General features: G+C 42.5%; 1 long non-coding RNA gene across 5 annotated transcripts in view; it reads right to left on the reverse strand.

Moving 5' to 3' along the window:
- The window catches only part of LOC311444935, a 284906-nt gene extending 264867 nt beyond the window's left edge, over positions 1-20039 (reverse strand). For 4 of the 5 annotated variants that reach the window (XR_014698137.1, XR_014698138.1, XR_014698139.1 and 1 more), the window contains exons 1-3: positions 19930-20039; positions 18200-18307; positions 3576-3621 (exon numbers count right to left, since the gene is read on the reverse strand). This is a non-coding gene — a long non-coding RNA (uncharacterized lncRNA). The remainder of the gene's footprint in view (positions 1-3575; positions 3622-18199; positions 18308-19929) is intronic. The other variant, XR_014698136.1, reaches the window with a different exon arrangement.
- Positions 20040-20741: the final 702 nt, after the last annotated feature.

Raw genomic sequence — 20741 nt, forward strand, 5'->3', positions numbered from 1 at the left:
ATGCCCCAGCCACCCCTGATGCAGAACTGCTGCCATGGTACCTCTACACGGTGCTGGTTTTCACAGAACAGGATTCCCGTTTTCTGGCTGGTTGTGTTTCAGCTGCAGAATCACTCCACAGCTATGCAAAACTCCTTGCTCTGAGCAGCTGACAACATTTAATCCAAGGTCGGTGATTTGCTTTAATTATTGTCATTTTCTTTTTTTTCCCATCAGCCACACACTGCATGGCTCTCTGCGCTCCCTGATGCACAGATCCGGAAAAACCCACCCCACACCTCTAAACTCCTGAACCACCCTGGGCAAATACTCCTCAGCAAATGGCCATTATTGTCCCAAAGGTGCACAGAGGAAGAAAGTGGGCATAAAAAAGAGGCAGCCTTCAGGCAGTTTTCACATGGTTATCCTCCCTGCGGTGTCTACCAGCCTCTCCCCTTCCCAGGCCTTAGCCCGGTAGCTCAGAGGGCTGAGAGCCAAGCTGCCTGCTGTCACAGAAGTCTGTAAAGTGAAGAGGAACCCTCTAAGGTTTCCCTCCCATTCTTTCCTCTAAAACAGCCCTTAACAGAGAAAAGCACTTGAGGACCTCTGCTTCTCTTAAGCTCCTGGATTACAGAGCTCTCCCTTGAGAGCAGGCTCTCCTCTCAGGAGGAGCAGGCAGGAGCCCTCCTGCAGCTGGGGTAACGCCTCGCCCCACCTCGCCAGCGCTGGGATCTCACACCCACTTTAGCACCAGCAGGGTTCCCATCTGAGAGGCAAAAGCAGACGGGACCTCAAGGGAGGTAAATGCATTTCCCAGCCCTATTACCTCCCACGTGGGCTCCCATTTGGGGAGCCGCGCGCAGCCAGAGATGGGTGCTGTGAGCAGCAGCTTCTCCCTCGTGCTCCATGTAGAAGTCATGGGGGCTCCCCTGGAGGGGCTCCATGCTGGGACAGGCAGAGGAAACAGTTTTCTCTCCTGGAGTTTATTCAACCCAGGATGCACTTATTATGTCCTCAACAGGAAGCCCCTTCCAGATATCATTATAATAATGCATGTCTCCATGGATACGTAGCTTTCTTTATAATAATTCACCCATGAAAAGGCAAGAAAAACAGCCAGTAGAAAAAGCACTAAGCTCTCTTCTTTTATTTTTGTTTCAGCCTCAGTGAATAGGAATTCACTTCATGTTTTAGGAGTCATTAAGAGCCTAAAGACTGTAGCAGCTTTTAAAAAATTGGCCACTTAAATCTGAGTTGCAGTGACGTTACTGGTGAGACCGAGCAAAGATGGCCCTGCATGAGAATGAGCAAGTCCCTGCCCGGAGTGAACCACACAGCAAGCACAAGACAAACCCACGAGGCCCAGCTTGTAGCCCCAGCTCACGGGGCAATGCACTCGGCCTGCACAAGGCCCCTGACGTTTCTCCAGCCAGCAGGAATCCCACGCTGGGGGCAGACGCTGTTTCTGTTTCGGTACTGCCCAGGGAGCAAACACACGTCCAGCTAAGCCAGGCAGTTGAGGTGGCCTGATGCTGCCACTTCTCCTTCTCTCAAATCCAAGGCCAGAGAAGCAGCAGGCAGGTATAACTTAGAGCAGCTCATAACGTGCTTACATTTGCACTGACTGCTGCCGAGTGAAAGGGCCGACCAGCCAATAAAGCTGCTGGGAAGGAGAGCCCACAGCCCAGGGCACTGCGCGTCCCGGACGATGGCTTCTAAAATGTTGCCAGAACCAAACCTCCAACTCCCACCTTTATAATAAGCCCTAGACTTGTAGACTTGCAGGAGAAGATCCATTTCTTTTTCAAACCCTAATTAACTGAGTCCATCTTCTAATACAAACAATTTCTCCCACTGCAGCTCTTCTAGCCAGATGCCACAGCACACAGGCACTTTGAAGTGGGAACCCTGCAAAGCCCTAAAGGAGCGGGACGTGGACTAACATTGTTTTATGCAAGGCAGTGGTTTCACATACACTTCAAGCTGGCACAAGCTAGGACAGCCAGCAGATGAGACCGTCCTGCCCTCTCCCCAGGTTCCAGTTGCTCACTCCCAGCTCCACTCCTTCATGTGTGCTGACAAGCATCTGTGTGGCCAAGTGGGGAAGTGGACCAGGAACTTATCTGCATGAAAACAATGTCCTTCACCAAGGAGGGCAGTTCTGGAATGGGAAAAAGCAGCCAGGGGCAGAGGGAGGGTTGAACTGCTTCTCTTGGCAGTAATGTCTGCTTATACTGGCTCAAAGCGCATGTGAAACTACACTTAGGATTATTTAGACAATTAATGGTATTGTTACAGAAATGCCAGCTCTTGGGCAAAACCCCTCTGGCCCCGACTGTTCCCCCATCAAGTCAGTGTAACAGCTACTCACTGAGAGCTACTGTGAAAAATGCAGGTTCCTGAGTCGGGCAGATCCTATTCGGGAGCAGAAAGGAATGAGAAGAAGGCAGGCACTATATCCTACGGATATTTTTTAATTACGGTCAGTACAAAACCCTTAGCTGAAGGAGAAAGATGAGCTTTGTTTCTACATATGTATGTGGGGCTGGGTGTAAGAGATGCCGCTGGGTGGGCTGTGAAGTTCCTACTGTGTCACAAGAGCTGGAGTTAATGCGCTGGTTACAGCCTCTCTGCTCAGCCTGGCTGCAAATTCACGCAATCCAGCTACACGCTTCCACAGTAGTAAAGCAGAGATCCATGCAAATAAAAGATCAGCTTCAAACAAAAGCCTGAGCAGAGCTAATGAGGGCTTTGATCCTACAATTAGATCCATGCAAACATGCTCCATCCAGGCCCAGAGGTCTGTCACACACAACAGCAGTTGGGCTTGCACCACAGGCAACCACTACAAGAGCTTGGCCTCCATCCAAATGGCCATCAGGAATCGCTGTGGGTGTATGCTGGGGAAACAGCATTAATATACCAATTAAGACGAGAAGCACTAGTTGTTCAAGCCAGGCAGCAATCAAAATACAGAGTTTTCCAACCCCACTCAAGAAAGGAATGCACACGACTGAAAACCTGCACAGAACCAGCACAAGGAGACGGGGCAAGGAGGGTGTGCGGGTTTTTTTGTTTGCTTGTTTGTTTGTTTTACTGTTTCATTTTTTATTTAGCTAGGCCGTTATTAAACACTGTGAACTGTTGCCATCTATTCCATTCAAACATCACATCCACATTTCTAGAAGTCGAGGTACCCAAATTTCAGGGGACATGTCAAAATGAAACAGCTTAGAAAGTAACTATTTGAACCTGCATCTTGAAACTGCTGACTAGAATTCAAAAAAGAAATCTCAAGATAGAGTTTTTTGGGGTAATACATAAGCAAATCAAACATAGAGCAACAGGAGGAATAGATGAAAAAATGATGAGGCAAGGACAGTGACATAAGCACCACGTTTAAAATGTCAGGATCATCAGCAGTATCACTTATTCTTACCCATGAGTCTTTCAACATTACTGGAGTTCTTTAATGCTACTTTAGTCCTGTCTACAGTGTCTCTGAAAGCTGAATGACACGATACAATCAAGGCAAAAACATGCCAGTTCGTTCCCAGGTTAGTTGCTTTAGGAAACTCGGAGCATTATATACTTACCTGCAACTGGCCAGAGAAAACTGCTTAGTTCATCTTCTAATTCATTCTGTGGGACATGTAAAGAAGTATTTTATGAATATGCAAATATACCGTGACATTTTATGTAGTACATTGTTACAATATTCAAATGAGTATTAAAGATTATAATAAAAGCAAGATAACTTAGCACCTACAAAACTTTATGCTTTGTTTATGAGAAATTTAAACAAATTAAAAAATTGTTTCTAATTTGTCTGATATTTTGTATAATATCGGAGAGGAGAAGAGAGGGGAGGGGAGACATGACCTGAATATACCCTATATTCAAAAATGCGCTTAAAAACAACTGGAACCTTGAAGATGTCTACAGCTTAGTTTGATGCCCAATATTTGATCTTGCTTCAATTTCCTAGATTTAGAGATTAAAATACCTATTTTGATGATCAGGTCTGTAAAAAGACTACCAAAAAGACATGGAGACTTTCTCTTCTAAACCTCAGACAAGCAACAATAACAAACAAACACTTTTGAATGTCTGTATAGTAACAGACATAAAATGAGTTGGCAGTTTCATTCCCATTCCTAGTTAAGAAATCTACACGTTGCCAAAGCCATCCACCTCTACTGACAATAACTGGCTTTATCTCAGCAGAGAAGATGAGAATTGGAAGAGTCCAAGACTGAACAATCCTCATGTCCTGAGCTGGTTTTATTGCTGCAGAACTAAGGCAGCATCACCAGCACGCTGCCAGATGCACCTCCTTCTGTGGGTAGCTGAAGAGAACATATTTCTTCAGCTTTTTTGGCCCTCTTCATAACTCTTAGCTAGAGGAGAGAAGAGGAAATAAAGGAGAGAAAGGACTTTGTCAAACCAAAATCTAGGTAAAGGGCTTGCTAACAGCCCATGGTTCCGTGCTCCTTATGTCAACACTGGATGCTTTCTGGCCCCTCTGATGGCCCCACAGCAGCGATTAACTATTAAGCATCCCTGAGCTGTGTCAACATCACTGCTAAAAATGTGGAAACAGAAGACTGGACAAAAAAAAAGCCATGTACCTTTTTAACCTCGTTGGAAATATGAAAAGGTTATTTACCGAGGAGCAAAAATACACTAGAAGAAATATTTAAGTGTATTAAAAGCATTTTGTCAAACAAGGGGAATCTGGAAGTACATCCAAGTAACATGGCACAGAACGTAGTTTACAGAGCACTATCTGCCAAACAGAGCCTCTTGTGTGAGAGGCTGAAACAGGCAGCCTGCTCCAAGATTAAGTCTCTCCTGTAAGACACTGATGGTCTAAATAAATTAACTGGGTTAGAAGCTGAACTTTGGAATCCAGAGAGGTACCTAACGAGCTGCTGGCTGCCTGGGTTACTGGAGCACCAAAGGGACAAAAGGGGGCGACATTACAGAAACCAGCACAAACCAGCGGTGAAAAGCCAAAGAAAATCCTTGTGGAACTCTGCAGCCATCTCTCCCCCATTTAAAGAGCCATTTCCCACGGACACCTCGTAACAGCCATAATACAATTGGAGATTACTGGCACCACAGTAATAAACGTTGTACCTACAGCCACTATCCTTCATTCTCAATGACCTAAAGCAGCTTCATTTATTACAGAATTTTCACAGAAATAAGAATAGATCCAAGCCCTCTGCAATCAATGGAAATACTTCCAGGAGCTCGAGAGGGCTTTGAATCAGGTTCCTATCTCCCAGCGAGTCCAGGCCTTTGCTTTATCGCAGATTCACAAATACAGGCTCTGACTGAGTTATAACACGCTCCTCTAGAACAAACCAAGGCTCACTTAAATTAAAAGACAACGAAAACTCAGCAAATAAAAAGAAGTCGTTCTTTTACAGTGTGCCATCTACCAGGGGAAATCACTACAAGATGCATCTCTAGCTCTACCTGTAGCAGGGAGAGTGCAGGGCTCAGTGCTCAGCACCACATCCCGCCCCGCAGAGCCCAGCAGCTGCCCCATGTCTGAGCAGAGCCAGCCCCAGCTGCTCCAAAAGGGACCTGCAGCCAGCCAGAGCTGAGCCACGAACGACACTGGTTGGGCTTCTGGAGAGCAGATTGAAGGAAGGGGGAAAAAATAAATTGCTGGGCAACAGCAGCCAGGAGAGAGAGGTGAGAAGCAGCCCTGCAGCCCCCAAGGGCAGTGCAGGAGGCAGCCTGGTGGGAGGGTATGCAAAAAGCCTGCCAACAGGGCTTCCCACAACACAGCCCCTGAGATACAGATTTGTATTAGATTTCCAATGGTACTTACCACCTCTCACAGTGGAACATGCACTGAATACTTACTGATGTAGAAGAACTTCCCCAGTTTATATTTTTACATCTTTTGTATCAAGCTGCCACACCAAACATTGCTCCCTACAAAGTAACCTCCTGCTTTGCTTAAGCCTTTGGAGGGGAGCGGGAAGAACAGGCCCTTCTTGGTCTTCTTCAGTCACTGCAAACATAAACCTGTGCTTGGGAAACAGCAATTCCCATCTTTCTAAGGTTTGCATAACTATAGTTATTTTCACTGCTTTCACTGCTTTTCTCTATCATAGAGATTCTTCTTTTTTTCCTTCACACAACATTGAAGTATGCTAATCTTCCATCCCAAGAAGACCAGGAATGAACATAACTCATGTTTCCAAAGTCAGCATCCTGATTACTGTTTTGGGTGCTATCTTTTGCATTTCATAATTACACAGGAAACAAACTTCTGCTGGAATTAAATTACCTGTTATCAATCACTCCAATGTATAAGACCAAGGAGCACAATCTCTTATTAGTATGCAGACATGTCCGATGCTTTTAAGAGAAAGATCCCTCTTAAATTGAATTACAGCAAAATGTTTACTTGAAACAAACACATGGAATAGTTTAGCTATCAATATCCCCATACTTACTTAAGGAAAAACAATCCTTTACAACATCAGTAATAAGCTCAAAGCCTCACTGTTCAGTGATCTTACTTTCTTCTAGTCAATACAATCAACATAAAAGTCTATGTGTGAGAAAAATGCAACAGGGGAATAATTCAACTCCAGCAAGAGTGAAGCATTTGAGCACCAAAGATGTGTGTTGTGGCAGCAATCTTTATTGCTTATTGGAAAGAATTTTGTGTATAAATGTATTTCTTTCTCATTATTCAAAACCTACGATGCCACTTTCTTGTACACTGTATGCACGTGTATACAATGTAGGCAGTGTGATCGCCTTCACCAAAGTGCAGGAAAAGCTACGATAAAGGGAAGGAAATGTGTTGATCCGCAGTAAGTAGTTTCATAGCTCCAGCACCCAACCTGGCCAGTAACTACTATCCACAGAGTCTGCTGAAAGAGTGTGTTCTTCCCATTCCCTTGTCTGTTGCAAAAAAACTTGGGTTGATTATGGAATATTTCTTTGATGGCATCAGTAGGTAATGAAACGGCAGCCTGATGCTACAGACTGGGCCAGCTCATGTGCGGGCTGACTCAACACTGCCCAGTGCTTTTGCACCACAAAGAATGGCCAGTTGGGGCTAACCGAAATGTATTTAGAGACAAAACTTGACTAACGATTTGTATCTTTTCCTCTCAGAAGTCATCATTCACTGCTTGGGTTGGAACACCAGCAGTGCAGAGCAGGACTGCATGAAGAAGGCATCTATACAACAAAACTTACCACAACTAGCAATCAAGACGTATAACTTTAAGTCCCAGGAGGTTCTTCCTAATACAACTTATACACACCCCTGTATGAAGTCAGTCTCAGTTCTTCCTATCTTACTGCCTGGGCTGCTGCCTCATGCAGACCACCAGGGACTTCTAGATCCCTGGTTTATACACACCACCTGTTGGTTTTTGTAAAATAATCTTTAATATTTCTGAGAGCAAGTAATGTTTTGCACCAAACAAATGCCTTGGGGCCTTCCAGAATCTGAAAGCATGGTAGAAAAAAAACAGCTAGATGGAAACAACAGGCAGGTGGAGAACTAGAGCAATCCCACTTTTCTGCACTCTAGAATTAAGTTCTATCACACGCAGGTCTTCAGAGTTCTCTGCTGCTCTGTGTGCTGTATTCCTCCAAGGACAACTTTAGAAGAACACAAACAACAGACAGAGGGTTTGTCCAGATAGGTTCTCACCCCCACTCACAATAATTCCTCTGGCACAGACTAAGGGCCATGTCCAACATTCATCTACACCCAGTGAAACTATTATTTGAGGGAACTGGAGAAATTTGTTCATAGAACAACTTTACACCCAATATCAAGGCAACTATAAATAGATTTCCCTGGTATCTGATTAATGGTAGGCACCATCTGATCTTAATTAAGTCAATCTGTTAACTCTACACATTGAGAGCCTTACCCCTCGGTTTGACATACGCACCATATGGTTCATTTTCCAACTGGGAAACCTGCTCTATAAACCAATAGCAGCTCTCCCAGGTGAAATACTGTGTTTATCATTCTATGACATAACACAGCTAAATTACTTACATGATCAACGACTGAACGTGGAGAAATCTTTCCATCTATTTTCAGGTATACACAGCCTATTTATTTATTTTTTAATTCCATTTCATGTTGTCTTTTCTCAGCCAGCATTTGAATCTGTTAACCTGCTCAAGGACGTTCATAAACAGGGAGAGAACCAGTCATCTCCCTGTCTCCTTCCATGCTAAATACTAAACACAAGTAAACAAGTCCAGGATTGAATTAAGTTTTGAAAGTCACTGTATTGCAAAGTTCAATGCAAATGATGGAGTATTGAGAGAGAAGAAAAAAAATGTCCTACCTTTTGCACAAACTTCCTGCTCTACCTCTAGTTTCAGCACATGTGTTTCTCCACCCGCCTTTCAGTGATATTCCCTAATTACACAGTACAGTAATGAAATACACTCAAAATCAGTCAGAAATCTGCGAAGCAAATAGACTGTGTACAGCACATGGGGAGAAGGGAATCGACTCAGCTCACACTATTCAAACAAAAAAACATGCATTTTCAAGCACTCCACCACTGCCAGGCTGCAGCACGGCAAGGATTTCAAGTTAAATCATTGCATAATATGATGGTAATGAGTTTCTCAGCTATCATTATGTCTCTGTCAGATGGTAATAAAATGGAGTATTTGTCTCTGTTCTTGGTGTGCTCAGAGAATATGCAGATATGCCAGTCCTCATTATATCTTGATAGAAACAAAACCTATTAGCACAGGTGCTGTACGTTTTAATGAGGGAGACATGTAGAAACTAATCCAGGTCAATTATAATGAAATGGTTACCCCTAGCTGAAACTGATAAAAATCTAATTACAGCCATATCAACGGGCTGTTTCATAGATGCATTGTGTTGATCTGTTCATTGTAGAAGTGTATAATGGGTTTTCACCTCAACGACTCTAGGTAATTGGTAGGTAAGGAATTATGTTTGTATGGTAGGTGTTGTTTCTCAAGTGTGTATCAATATGTAATGGATGACTATTCCTTTTAGGAAGAAACATTTTTAAACTGTTTTGTTTCTTACAGTCAAGACAATGACGCTTCCAGAACAGGACAAGTCATATTCCATTGATAAGTTACAATGAAGAAGTTTGCAGCTTTATCCAGGTCACTGAACCTTTAAGTTGAGTCCTAACTGCAATCACAACGACCCTTTTTAGGACCAGATCAAAGTAACCTACAGATAGCCAGATACCAGTGTATTCACTCTTTTCAACTGAACTACAGATGATTTAGCAAGTGGCCCTGCTTAGCCCATTGTTTCAAACCCTGCCACACCAACCTGATCCAGAGCTTGTCCCAACCCACATTCAGGACACAGTGGAAGGCAGTTAAATAAATGCTGTTAAATAAAAAACAGGGACAGAGCACTCTGCTCAGGCAAATACAGGATGCCAGGTTTTTAAGTTAGCATGAGATCAACCCACTCGTGCCACTCACCACGTGGTCAATAACCCCATGCTTAAGTTTTCAGAGAAGAGATTCAGCCTGCCTACAGCAGACATTGGTCTTGTTAGCACGAGGCTGGCCTGGCTGTATTTGCACGGCTTTGCCTTTGTGGGCCTTGCTATCTGCTGAAACTGTCCTGCTTAAGAATACAGGGCTGGGGGGAATAAATATCTGCAGGCTACCCAAAGGTCTGCTTGATGTTACCCTCCGTGAGCAGTAATCAGAATGTGTTTTGTCTTGAGCAGGCCATGTGGAGGGGTGAAATAGCTGCCTAATTTTTTCTTCTTTTATGACTTACATCCTGAAAGGAAATACAAGCTCTGCTATGAGACTGCTCTAAATGAACTCCAGATGAAATCTCTGACTGGCCCAAACTCCCACTGACTTCAGTGGATGCTTTGAACGGGCACAAAGAATGAGAGCCTGATAGCTCTGAGCTTGAAAACGTATTCACATGTGGCTGCCCCATTTGTTTCTAACTCACTGAAAGCAATGGAATTGCTTCCTTGTTATACTTGTGCATAAGCATTTTTCCAGATCACAGCCATAAAGCGCTAGATAAAAACAGTCGTAGAGCCTCATAGCTTTGACAGTTGTCTGTACTGGATGATTCTGAGAATTACTTTCTTCCAGTTATCCATGTATGTACTTCCTTTACCTCCTTTAATCCTTCTTTGCCTAAAGTTAAGTTGCTTGAAATTTGTATTTTCAGCTCTTTTAGCTGCTATGCTCAGAGAGTTACAACGTTAGAACAATATTTAGTCTTTCCATTTAGTCTACAAACCCATACATGATACTGAACAGCCCCAGATTTATTTCTGCCATCTAAACACATCTAAATGCATCTCCTTTCCCTCCGTGGCATAGCGAGCAGTTTGCCAAGAGGGCTTTCTGGTTTCTCCAGGCACACAATGCAACATTTTCCTAAAGGATAATGACAGACAAAAGAACTGAAATCAAGTTTATACATTTCTTTGGAAGTGGGTTATTTAAAATTCAAATTAACATTAAATAATAATTGTTGGAGTAGTAGAAATTCTCTTTTGCACAAGGGAATTTGCTAAGCGGGGATTTACTGGGTCATTTTTGGAAGTGGTTACAAACAATAGCTTCAAGGAAGCATGTTTGTTTTCTTATGTACTGGGATCCTTGCATTCTAGCACTGAAATCTTACAGCTTGTTTTTGGAAAACCTGTCTTCATCGCAGAAGACCTATCCTGATCCCCAAAGCAACTCTAAGCAAGCTGTGCAGCCAGAGCTGGGCCACAAGTACCATGGTCAGAGCAGGGAACATCCCTGGCACACTGTGTTTAGCCCCATCCATCCTTAAGAGTGCAAGCCTTCCTCCAGGTGGTTATCTTGCACTGAAGCCTGTTATCCTGCAACAGCACTGTCCTGTACCTGCTTGCTTCATGGTCTAAGAGACACAAAGTTGCTGTTGAGGATAAGGAGGCTTTAGCAGCCCTCATTTCACGCTCCCTTGACACGTCCCCAGCCACTCGCAGGCTCTCGGCAGCCGAGTTGGTCTCAGTGCAGCAAATGTGATGTGGCAGGGCTCTGTCCTGAGCCCTTTTGTGTGATGCAACAAGAGACCAAGAAGGAGGGAGCAGGAAGACGGAGACGAATAACCAGAGATAAGATGTATCCACTACTGAGTGATTCAACAGCAGGGCCAGCCTGAAATGGTTGCTCTATGTGCAACTGAAGGCAAAGCTCAGGTGCTCCTCAGAGTGTGCGTAATTCTAACCAACCTCTCACAGAAACTGACTGCCTGACAAAGAGCACGCCATGTAACATGATGACCCAAATCCTTCTTGCTTACAAGTGCTATACAGGGGCCATAACGCCAGGGAAACGGGCAGAAAATCTTACTTGTGTTGAATGTGCACATATTGCCATATGGGTGTCCATCAAACATCAATCATCTGTCAACAGAGAAGTATGAAAATCACAACATACATGGAACAAATTCCTCTCTCATCTGAAATATGAATCCCCATTTGTTCAATTTCAACAACCTCCTCGCTTTCTCTCTGCCTTTCAACCTCCCCAAACTGCCAGATGATAAATTTTGCAGGAGTTGAACAGGTAGCCAAATTCTTGTCACAATCTGACCGTGGAAAAAATTACTGCACAAGACAATGTTGTCTGCAGCAAAGAGAGCTATAGGTGAGACTTAGAAGTGAAGCTACACTTGCTGCTTATATATGTTCTCAAATTAACAAGAGATAATCTGTGGATGGCCTACTGCCTATGGCATCAGTTCACAATTTTAAATCGGATCTGGGACTTGGCATGTTCCTGATGGAGATCAGATCATGTTGTTACGTAATAACTGATGGCCTTTGTAGAACTGGATCTGTACTGGCAAGGTTAATTCAACACTGATAAATAAATCACATATACATTTCAACAATCAGTGAATAGCCTTACAGATTTACTCAATACTTTATTTCCTCCAGTCCAGACAAGCCATATATAAATTACTGGAGGCTCTTGTCTTGTCTTCTCTCTTTTTTTTTTTTTAAACACTATCATCATTTATTTTAAAAGAGCTTATTTAGAAGTTATCAAGAATTCATACACACTTATTCACCAGTGTAATTGCCTGGAAACTTTCAGCCTTTCTGGTGTGGCACATCTCACCTTGAAAGGGGCATTTTCATTGAGAGTTGAAAACAATTTTAAAACTCAAGGCTGAGAACACCTAGGATTGCTATTACTCATCTTTACCAGGCACTGACAGTTTTAAACCTCCCGAGTACTCAGATAGCTATGTAATTTCCTAAGGGAGTCAACTATTGTGAGACACCATTGTTTTCATGCGATAGCACTTTCAAATCATTAGCCCACCAGATTCTACACGTATCTGTAAACAGGTATGATTTATAGCTTGTAGGATGGGAAAAAATCAGACTTAAAAATATTATATTTTAACCAAAAAATGTACTCTGAATTTCTGAGGAAAATGCCTCATCACTTCGCTATTTATATTGGGATGGTACAGAAGAGAGATGAGTAAGAACGTCATTGTGGTAGGCACTATGTAAACACAGAAAAAGACAATTCTTTTACAAAGAGCTTAAGCTCTACACTTACATATCAATTTGAGGTATCACAAGGCACTGATAATGCAAAATCAAAGTACAACTAAATACTCTGTTCTACCACACTTCAGGAAAATGGGAATTACAAACAACCTGGAATTCAGACAAGCTTCCTACAGCCACTACGGCTGGATCCACACACCATCAGGGATAATGTCTTCCAAATGCTGGAAAGGACAACAGGTTTGGGGTGCAAAACCAAGAAAGAAATCAGGCATAGCCATTAGACAATAAAACAAGGGGACCAATAGCCCTTCTAAAAAAAAAAAAAAAAGAGACTAAAATTAATAAGCATGACTTCAGAACTGCATCGCTATATTTAATAAGGGATCATTAAAAAGCAGTAAGTTCTCAAGGAGTCACACTGCAAACAAAACGTAGATGCCAAAAGATGATTTTGAAGGATAAACTAAACTCAGCACTCCCTAAGCCCTGCTAATATTTACTTGGGAGATGTTTAAAGCCCTGCCCCACTTAATGCCAATTTAACTACATTGTTATAATCCATGCCACTTAACTTCTCCTTCACATTTAAACCACCATTTCTACACCCGTTACGTTCGTGTACTGCAGCCAGCGGAAACCAACGCTGTTACAGGAACTTTAGCTGGTGTTATCATTAATAATTGACAGCCACAAAGCAGCTCACAACGCAGCACCACAATTTCTCTCAGCTCTCACTCTGTATGTAGGAGTCACACAAACACCCCCCCACGCTGCAGGATGACAGCTGACTTAATGCTGCTTGGGCTGCGTAACATAGCTTTTACCTGGCATTCGGTACATGTAAAGATTCATGATTTCCTAGATAAATCTTTTCAAATTCTGTCAATCTGTCTTTGCTAAATGCATCCAAGTTAGAAAAACATTGTTTGATCTACAGCACAATTGTACTTTCAGAATTAAAGCCAGTGGGTTATTCTAACATCCTGGTGATCGGCTCTCCCATCCCTGCAGCAGGATCATGTCACGATGCCGTGTTTCAGTGGGTGGCCTCAAGGCAACGCAGGAAAGCACAACGCAGCTCAGAGACCTGTGGGAATACCTCGTGGTTCCTTAAAACATCATCTGTAAGTCAGCTGCCAATACAGGCTGTCAATAGCCCAGTAATAGAAAATGACTTCTCTATTTGTTTGCATTTTCAAAAATAGAATGATACGGTTTGGAATTGGGTTGACGTGAAATGGAATGCCTGTGAAACCGAGAACACCCCAACAAAAAACTGCAATTTGCTTTGTTTCTGGTTGAATTACAGATTCACTTAAGTTAATTGATAAATTTAAAGTTTGAAACTGGTGGTAATTTCAAAATAAATTATTTTTAATCAAAAAATAAGAATACCTTTCATTTGAAAATGGTTAAAAAGAATAGCAATTTGTTTCAGAACACAAAATTTCATAAAATGTGAATTAATTAATGAAAAGCATGGATGTCACCAACTATTTCTCATTTGTTTCTGCTGACATTCTGAGCTGCATTTACCTGGTGTGGCAGAATTTCATCCCCAAATATTTTAACTTGTACCATAAATACATGGAGTGGGTGACTGCTCACAGGACACGGTATTGTTACAATACCACATGCGCAGTCGGTCTGACTGCAGAGCAAGCACTGAAATGCACCAGATCAAAACCTTTAAGTCATCAAGTTCAAACTTCAAAGAGCAAAGCTTCAGGAAAATATCACCCAATGTCAATAACAAAACTCTTCTGGAAGGATACTTATCATACTCAAGAAATACATGATAAGAAATTGAGCCATGCTGTATTCTGCTAGTAACACCACCCTCATTTTGCAATTAGTCTGTCCAAAGGACAGGGAGAGTATGTTTATAAGGCTTATTCCGTCAAACCTCCATCGGTCTTTTTCCTATTTACCCTACACAAAGCAGCAGGAGAAAAAAACATTCCCCTCTGCTGCTATAATCAAAGTAATTGTGTTTCACATCAAAACCGTTTGTTTTATTTACTACATGGATTAAAGGATTAAATTGTAGAGGAGTGCTCTGTCCAACATTTTGTGCTTCTGCTGGAATTCAGCTGCCCTTAATCTGCATATCATTGACACAGTATATTGATAAGATAATTTTCCCATTATGGCTTGTTTGTTTGTGATATATACAGAATTAAAGTAACAAAAAGAAGATTCCCAGGTCTTTTTCTTGAGTGAGGTTAATTCCTCAGCCAGCTTTATTAACAAGCCATGTATCTTGTACCTGCGGATTCTCTCTTGCAGAGGATAGCATGAACTGTTGAAGGCATTGTTACAGGACACTTAAAGGACATTGCCTAAAGGAGAGAAGCAAGGTCTATGCCTGTTCCTAGCTCTGGTACAGTGAAGTGAAACAGAGTTGTAATGTTCTGAACATCAATCTGTGGTTAAATGAACCTTCTGTATGCTCTTTCTCTGCCCTTTTGGGATGTCCAGCAAGACCAAGGGATGTTTGCAGGGCATGGTGGAGCCCCTGCCACACACTACCTATATCATTGGCAAGAAGAATGGATTTCGTTTTGATTTTCAGCTGACTAGAAAATAAATTCCTCTTCCAGGCTGCTCAGGAATCCATTTCTGAATGGAGCTTGAGTGAAGTGAATCTACTCTGCAGGTCAGCAAACTACTTTCAGAGTACCAGCACTGATCAGCCAGACTGCTGTGACAACTGCCACAAGATTGTGACACTTTCTATACCAGATGAGCAGATGTTTTCTGTGCAAGGGGATCCAGAGGCATCCCATACAGTCACCTATTATTTCTGCAGCCCTTTCTGTCTTAAAGATAAAAGAACGATAACCAGATATACCATACACCCTGCTATGTTCCCAGTGCTCTACAGCTTTTGCTTCAGGAAATACTGACTTCATAGAAGCATACATGGCATTAGAAAAGCTAATCCAGTATTATTGCTTAATGACCATGAATGAGGAAAATATATTAATAATTGTCCCTATTACTCTTTTATTAATATTTTTATATTTTACGGGGCATGCATTGCTGTGGTGCTGTTGTTGTTTACAAAGTATTATGCCTTTAAGGTTTATTTTGCATCTCAGGCTTCTGCTCTTTTGTGATTAAATGCATAAAAGCAAGTGGAAAAATAATTATGTAATTTATGTTCATACACTTCCTCCCACTGGCATGCTACTTCTTGACTGCAATTGTATTTGATTCATGAACAGCCACCTATTACAGATGGGGGGACAGATACTGCAAATCCCTAAAAGCAATCATGAAATAATATTTCAACTACACCACTGATGTCGGGTCCATTTGCACATTTTTATCACTGATTCATGTTCAGTAATCTACAGTTTCAACTGACAGCATTTATCCCTGTTATTTTTGAATAATATTAGAAGCATGTATAGAGGTGAATCATACCACTCTCATGTGCACTTCGTACCATTGATTCAGGCAAAACAGGAAGATAATTGTTAACCCAATCTACAAATGTAGAGAGAAATTTTGAAACTAAAATAATTAGTTCGTGTGTTTGTGTTGTTTCCCACTCTAGGACAAGTGTAATACTTCAAAAGTGCTAAAAATAACGTATAAACTGAAAGGGAAAAATTCTGTTAAAGGTAAAGATGCAACATTTTTCTTTTACACCTGCATCTATTTCCTGGGTGAGGAAACTAACCTTAACTGAATAGCAAGATATCATTTACACAGCAACGACACTAATGACATGACTGTGCGGGACTTCCCACTGTGCCAAGCACTGTTCAAGATTTTCCCTTTATGGAAAAGGCAAAAGAGTGGCAGGGAAATCAAAAGCAGAAGGGGTTGAAATAACTTGACCAAGATGATAAGGTGAGTCACTGGCAGAATCAGAAACAGAAGCCAGATCTTGAAGTTTTCCAGCCTGTGCCCTCACTAAGGGACATCAGAGTTTCCTGTGGGTCCTCAGACAGACAGATGCATTTTAAACTAAGTTACAACTCACTCTGCTGCATTCCACTAAGAATGATCTGCCATCAATTGCAATTCCTCACTTAAACTACACTTAATTCTGCATCAATAAAATGGAGAATTTTAAAGCTTAGATCTGAGAAAATTGCTTAATTCTTTGGCAAATTCATGACCTTCTTTGAGTAAATGACATTTAAAAGTAAGAGAAACTGACAAGCTGAAGGTAATATTTTTTCATTGCAGAGGAAATCCATCAGTGCTTTATCTAATTGGAATCTGGGATGAAGAGTTATGTCATTAAGCTATACATAAGGTGCTATTAACAAAAACACTGAAATCTGATTCTTTTTTTTCCACACAAAGCAGGATTAAAAAAAAATATCAGTGCAAACCTTCTTCTCTAGCACCCCTTACCATCCCTTACCATGCAGCAGTAAATGCCAAGAGCTATACAAACATAAGCTAACCAAGTATCCATGCTTATTCAGCAACAGCCTAAAACTTTACGAACAGATTTCTAGAATAAAACTTTCAGTTAAGAACTGGGGTTTTAGACTTTAAGCTGTGTTCCATCAGCCCCACTAAATGATAACTACTGCATCAATCTATAAATGCATTTTCATAAAGAAGGCACATCATCTATGGGTACAAACACAGTTACCAAAGCCGAGATCTCGTTCTGAAGGGATTTTCGAGAGAGCACAACACGCAGAGCTGAACGCTGTTGTACCTAAGTCCTACTGAAGCAAAGTATCATTTTAAGGACATCAGTCAGGTCACAGAAAAGAACTGATGAATCACATAGTACACATAACTCCTAAAAATAGGTCAGAATGAAAACTAAACTGGACCTTCTAGATAGCTTTCTCTGGGTGAGTAATAGCCTACTCTGTGAGCTGAACACAGAAATTCCTATCTGTACTGAACCAGCCCTCAGCCTCACATCCGTCACAAAAAGAATGAAACACACACTTTGGTGTTCTCAGCAGTTACCTTGTTCACAACCTACCAGCCTAGTGAAATTGCCAAAGCAGAGGCAAACAAGTCATCATTTTATCCCAAACTGATGTTTATTTTCTTGCAAAGCTGTAGAAGGTTCAGGAGGATAGAGCTTTTTTCCAAAGTCATCATATCAAAGGCAGACAGCGGATGGTCAGAGGAAGCGTCCCCACTATTTCAGCCCCTTGGTGCTCAGTTTAATGATTTTAGACCCATTTCCAGAGCACACAAAAGTCCCAATACATATTTTGACAGGACTTAAAATGTTCTGCTGAAAGAACTGAACACTGAAAGCTATGGACGACTGGACTAGTCTTCATGGTAATTCTTATGACGTACTGTCTTTAATCCACATCTAACCCATTTACTTTTTTATTATTTGTATTATTATTGTTATCTTTCCATGTCCTATGTATCTGTGCACATCTATATATTTAGTCTCTGCTAGTTCATGCAAGATGTGTAGTAGGAAGGGGAAGGAGGCAATAAGGGACCATGGAAGTCTTGAAGTCTAAAAACCCATTTAATTCCAACAAAATTATGGATGGGCTGCCCAGACTATAGTACCTAACAAGAAAGATATGAAGACTAGTTTAACTGAAAGCAACACTATCTACCTATGGACTAAAAAAGGAAACTATGTTTTACATCCATCCCTCTAATTTTCAAACACATTTATTCCATTTACTTCATACCTCAAAGTGTGCAACACTGGCAGAGCTTGACGGGAATCCTGAAGTTCTGACCCACAGTACTCTGCAGAATCTTGCAAAGATGAACAGTGGTGCCCTTGCATGTTCAAGCTTAAAAAAAAAAAAAAGGGGGATAGCATAGAATTTATTGCAATAATATATTGCATGAGATTTTAAAAAACAGCCTTTAAAATAATGTATACGCTTAGTTTACAGAATTTTGATAGATATGGCATCTTTCTCTACATGATAATTGCTATTTTTCTTAATGCAGAAAGGAATGGAGACAGCCATTATACAACGAAACAAAATTTCAGTGACACCACCAGACCTCAATTAAAAGTTCTGTGCCACTTACATTGCTTCGAGTGATGGTTAAGCAACAGTGACCCACTATAAAGTGGTTTATGAATTGCTACTGATGAGAACTCTTGCTGAATAAGCAGAAAAGATTCTTTAATGCCACTGTCTTACAAACAGCAGCAAGGACTGGAGAGAGACAATAATTAATGTGTTAGTATCAAGAGAAACAAAGAGCCTGCAAAGGTCTCTGTCCTTTCCCAGATAACAGACTGAGAAAGGTTCTTTAATATAGCTGGCAAAGTAATGGCTCATGGAGGGTGGACTGAGGGCAAACAGTGGTTGATTGATTAAGGTACAATTCTGACAACATCTTAGAGCCTGGATAAATATCTTTTCCTAAAAAAATAAAATTAGGCTGCAGGCAGCAAGAGAGGCCTGGTCATTAGCGCCTAGGGCACACTGATTCTAAAAGTCAAAGCAAATACCACTTCTAAAAATAACAAATGTCTATTCCATGTCCAGAAGCACAGGAATCGGGTGGATTGGAAAAGGGCTTTTATTGGCACTTTGTTATGACAGCTGACTGCCTGGGACAGTTTGAGTATTCCTCCGAGAAATCCAACCGGCACGGATTAAACAGCAAGTTATGTATTTGCACAAAGTGCTGAAGGTGTTCATGTTGTTGAACACAGGAAATAAACAGCCTCTGCCCAAAGGACCTCATAAATCCAGGAGGCTACGCTGCCGAAATACAGGATAAAGGAGAAAGCATCCACAATAGTTATTGCTTCTCCCCTGGAAACGCAGCCCTAGCCGGTCATCAACCACCAGAAACTTTGCCCTGGCAGCAGGGTTCGCACCTCATTTCTTATAAGCAGCGTGATAAAATCCTTAAGGACTATACAAGGTCAGGACCAGTTTTATAGTTCACTCAAAAGAAAAAAATAAAATTCAAGAGCATATTAACTATATGTAGTGCTTCAGCAGGGTCAGAGGAAAAAACACGACCTAGTGAAAAGCCCCAGGGGTGCCTTCTGCAGCACCAAGACCCCCCTTAAGCAGCGCCCAGGACAATGTCCTCAGAGCCCCAGCCACCACAAAGTCACCGTGGCTAAAACCATTTGCCGGGCTGCTTCTTGGTGGCAGCGGCACACTCCTGGAATTTCACTTAATTTAATTTACTGCCGATTAACACGAAACCCCAATTACTGATTCAGTTACTGAGGGAAGAAAGAAGGCCTTCCTTGCCCTCTCGGCAGGCTGGGCGCCAGCCCCGCCGCCTCCTGCCGGGGTCCCCGGGCCTCGCCTCAGCCGTGCCCGGTCCCTGCCCGCCCGGCGGGAGGCCGGGGGCAGCGCGTACCGCCCGGCCAGCCGCACCTGCCTCCTCCTCCTCAGCTCCCTGCTTCTTCCTGCGGTCCCCCCGGGCCTACCTGGCCTGGGAGAGAGCTTCTCCTCCCTGCGGCAGGCCTCCAGCACCGCCTCCAGCTCCGCCACCTTCCGCGCTTCCATCTCGTGTCCCCTCCGGCGCCTCGTGTCGCATCATGGCCGCCGCCCCTCCTCCTGACTGGATTTCCGCGGGCGCCACAGCCGGCCGGGGGCGGCAAAGGCCGCTCGGCGGCCCCCTGGGCCCCTAGGTGCTCCATCAGCCCCTGGCACTGACGGCAAAGTTGTTCAAATGTGTGGGGCTTCCCGTGGTATAACTGGAATAGATCTCGTGAAGTAAAACACGGGATTGTAACAACAGAGAGAAGTTGGAGAGCAGTGAGGGGACACAAGATGGCTGACAGGAGCACCCTTTCACCTGCGTTTTTCTTGAAATTCTCAGGGAAAGGCAATGCTAATTTACAGCAAATGAGAAGGCCATAGTCAAGACACAAAATTCTATTTTTCCTCCTGGATTTTACGACATTGCTTCTCCTTTGAAAGAAATCCCACTTAACACACCGCCATTTGACTAACGCCAAGGAGTGGCTCCAGGGTCCCTACACCATGTGGATGCCAAACCCCCTGACATGTTCGATGAATAATGATAAATCACATGCAATACACACCAGTTGTTTCACTTGTGCTCTCTCAAACCTCTTAAATGTGAAATGCACCCACACAGAGCTGATTAGAAGCTCCTGCAAGTGTGAATTCTTCTCCCTGAATAGGTTTCTACACTACAAAAGAACATTTCATACGTCCTATTTGAAACGGATTGGAGCCTTAAAAGCAACTTTATTCTACTCCCATTATGAAA

The sequence above is a fragment of the Aythya ferina genome, assembly GCF_964211825.1.
Source record: "Aythya ferina genome assembly, chromosome: 15".
NCBI classification, from domain to species: Eukaryota; Metazoa; Chordata; class Aves; order Anseriformes; family Anatidae; genus Aythya; species Aythya ferina.